Consider the following 4,449-nt stretch of genomic DNA (forward strand, 5'->3'; position numbering starts at 1 on the left):
AGAGAAAAGGGATAGCTTTTCTCTCTAGAATTCTAACCTAAAACATGATAAAAACTATACTATGACTACTTGGTTCATTTTCCCTTAAATTCCTGGTTCAATAGCATCAGAAATGGGTTGGATTGGGCCCAAAATGCTTCAGAAATCGCTGGTCACGTGTTGCCTTTAAGTGGGTCACGCTGATCCTGTGAAGTGCACGCATGGGCCACGCGTACGCATCACCTAACTCCAAGGCAACTATGGAAAATTGCATATCATTCTAAAGCCCCGGATGTTAGCTTTCCAACGCAACTAAAACCGCCTCATTTGGATCTCTATAGCTCAAGTTATTATCGATTTAGTACAAAGAAGTTAGGATTGACAGCTTAGCAATTCCTTCATTTCTTCATGAGTTCTCCCACTTTGCTTGCTTTTCTTCCATTTCTTTCAAGCCATTCTTGCCTTCAAAACCTTAAATCACTCAAACAAACATATCAAGGCATCGAATGGAATTAAATTGAATTAAATTTAACAATTTTAAGGCCTAAAAAGCATGTTTTCACTCTTAAGCACAAATTAGGGATGAGTTTACAAAACCATGCTATTTTAGTGAATAAGTGTGGGATAAGTTGATAAAATTTCCTAAATTCAACACAAGATAAACCACAAAATTGGGGTTTATCAAACATCCCCACACTTAAACCAAGCATGTCCTCATGCTAAGAATAAAGAATGACAAGAAAAGGGGGTATGAACATTTATTTAATGCAATCTATCTAGATGAATGCAACTAAATGCAAAATGCTTCTACCTACTTGGTTAAAAACAAATCAATCTCCAAGAACATATATAAGCATGTAGGGCTCACATAGCATTATGATTCATGAATTCTACCAATTCAAATCTCAAAATAAAGTATAAGTAGACTTGCAAGAAGGAAGCTCGTGAAAGCAGGGAACAAAGAATTGAGCATCGAACCCTTACCGGAAGTGTATCCGCTCTAGTCGCTCAAGTGTATAGGGTTGATTCACTCAATTCTCTTCTAATCATGCTTTGCATGATTTATTTTTCATCTAACAATCAACAGTTATTCAATGCATGCATACACTTATCATGAGGACTTATCTTTAGGTTGTAATGGGGCTAGGGTAAAGTTAGGGATGCATATGGCCAAGTGAGCTTGAAATTTGAATCCTTGATTAACCTAAGCTCTCACCCAAATCATACACATAACAACCTATACAATCCTAATACAATATATAGCTACCCATAATTTTCACTTTTTTCACATACTCATGCATTCTCTTTAATTCACATTCCATATGCATTGTTATTATTACTTTGCTTTGGGGCATTTTTGTCCCCTTTTTATTACTTTTTTTTCTCTTTTTCTTTTTCTTTTATATATATATTTTTTCTTTTTATTTTTCTTTATCATTTTTTTCACTAAAGTATATACAAACGTATCAATGCATATGATTTTACATATTTAATGCATGAGTATGTACCCAATTCTCAAGATCTTCAACAAAAATATAAAAACACACTTTTTTCTCACCCAATGTTCCCAATTTTCCCAAACTTGAATGATAAACACTCTCACTAGCCTAAGTTAATCAAAGATCCAAATTAAGGACATTTATTATTTTTCACTTAAGGGTAGTGATGTGCTAAAATTAAGAACAAGAGGGGTTTAGCATAGGCTCAAAATTAGCTAACAAAGGTGGACAAAAGGGTAAGGCCATTTGGGTAAGTGAGCTATTTGAAATAAGGGCCTCAATCATATAAATGCATTCATACACGAAATAATGGACATAAAGAATCAAACAAATCAAGGATTACAATCATAGAAAGAGAATAATACACACAAGAATGGAAAATAGTGGTTATATGATGTAACCACACAATTAGGCTCAAAACTCACATTCTTATGTGATCTTAGCTCAAAAACCATGTTCCAAAATTAATTCCTTCAAGCAAGTTTAACACATAAAAAATTTTAAATTGGTAGGGTGCCCTAAAACAGTTTCTTGGAAAAGAAATCATCACTCTAACCAAGTAGTCCTAATAAGAAGAAAGTGGCAGAATATGTACAAATTCTAACTAACATGCAATCTATCATGTAATGCAACAACTATCTAACAAATAAAATTAAGAATTGGTTTTGGAAAGGGAAGTTGTTACTCATGGAGGTCGGTCATCAACCTCTCCACACTTAAAAATTGCACCGTACTCGGTGCATTCAAAGATGAGCAAGGAGTGGGCGGGTTATGGTGACTTTCTGGATTTCCACCTTCAGCTGGTGGATCAACCGGTTGCTGCATGTTCTTTCTTCCACTTCCCTTGTTGCTTATGGTGCATCCTCCATGAAAAATAGAAAACCAGGTAAGAAAACAAGTGAATGCAAAAGCGCGGAAGCATATATTATTGGAATGAGGTAATAATCACTAAAATGAAGTGAGTGACCCAATGTGTGACATGGATAAAAGTAAGTGTGCATTCTAAGTTGTGCGCGATTTAGAACACACACACTAACATAAAAAGCTATGTCACAGTTACACAAAAGGAACATGCACTTTACTCATTCTAGTGTGCTTGAGATGCTTCAAAGGAAACTTGTAAGTTAAGACCAACAAACAAGTCATAAAGAAGCATGAAAGCATTCAATCGATAATCAAACAATTGTGAAATGGAAGATGAACGGACATTGGTTGATGTGCAAGGAGACTTTAATGATAAAGGAACAATGAAAATCACACATCAACCAATGACACACTTTAAATTTTGGTTCCCATCACCTAGTAGACATAAAGTAGGACACATAGTTGCTATGCAAAGTAGTAAAAGAGACTAGAGGTGAAATCAATCACATAGCAAGCAAGGTCTATATAGCTTGACAATTTCAAAAAGATGTCACTAGGTGAGCTTACAATCCAAATTCACAGTTGGAGCATTATGCCAAAATGACTAGTTTCACGTATGTGTAGAGCATATAGTTGAACAATTGAGGGTCAACATGTCCTTAAGGCATAAGCATAACATATGGATGCATATGATCAAGCAACACAATGCATTGAGATAAATACACAACATCCAATATCAAGAAATTGCCTAGTCAAAGTAAAGAGTTCCAATCACATGTTGGCTAGCTACAACATGCAATTCAAAAGATTTAGAATGCTTGAAAAGGCAATTTTCATGCACTTGGTATGCACAAAATTAAGCATGAAGAACTCAAAACCAAGTAACAAATTATAACCTCAATAAAGGATTCCAACAATGAATATTAACAAAAATGATGTTAGGATAGCATCTCATGGGTAATCAGCAGCAATTAACATCAAAATCAGCAAATTAAATCAATAATCCAACACTTAGCACAAAAACAGAAGATTGAAGTAACTAACTAACTAAAGGAGAAGATTGTGGATGGTAAATAATAGTGGTGGGAGATGGTTGGAGGAGGGAAATAAAAGAAAAGAAGAGAGAAGAAGAAAAGAAATGGAAAGAAGAGAAGAAAAGAAAGGTGTGTGAACAGGGCAGGGGGTCACGCGTATGCGTGGGTCACGCGTACCCGTGACAGGGGAAAAATGGAGATGATGCATACGCGTGGGGTGGAATTTGTGCTAGACGCACAGTTTTGGCACCCCACCAGCACAACTCTCTGGTTTTTGGCCTATGCAGCAGCAGCATTAGCGTGAAGCGTGCGCGTCGGCCACGCGCACGCGTGGGTGTCACTTTTTTTTTATTTTTTACTTTTTTTTTATTTTTTATTTTCAAAGAAAGCATAAAAATTGAATTAAACACTCTCCTAACCTATATACATTCTAAAGCAACCAAAATTTAAATTCAACAAAAATCTTTTAGTTTTTGAAAAATTTTCAAAGACAAAGCAAACAAAGCTTGCACTTCAAGCAAAATGCAATTCAAAACAACTATTCTAATCAAAACATGAATCTAACAAGAAACCTAGAAATCAAAGCAATATGTACAAGAGTATAGAAAATAAGAAAAACTACCTACAATGGCAACTCAATTCATCCATTGATTATATTTACAAGAGAATGGAAAGAGTTTACCATGGTGGAGTGTCTCCCACCTAGCACTTTTATTTATTGTCCTTAAGTTGGACAACTGGGAGGCTCATTGTCAAGGTGGTTTATGCTTGTACTCATCCTTGAACATCCAAGAATTTTTGTTCCTCAAACGGTTGTCAGAATTTCCAACCGACTTCACCAAGTTTGGGTGAAGTTCTTCACAAGATATGAGCTCCCAAAATTGGACTTCATGTTGTGATCCGGAATCCCATATCTTATTTTCACACCCATCTTCTAATTGATCATCATTGTTCCATTTGGGTGGTAGGCACATAGAATTCTCATTAGAGCACCAAATTCTCCTCCTAGACCCATACAATTTAGCACTCTTCCAACCATGGGACCTATGCCTTGAGGGTTCAATCTTAATGAG

The sequence above is a fragment of the Arachis ipaensis genome, chromosome B9, assembly GCF_059453495.1.
Source record: "Arachis ipaensis isolate K30076 ecotype BB chromosome B9, ASM5945349v1, whole genome shotgun sequence".
NCBI lineage: Eukaryota > Viridiplantae > Streptophyta > Magnoliopsida > Fabales > Fabaceae > Arachis > Arachis ipaensis.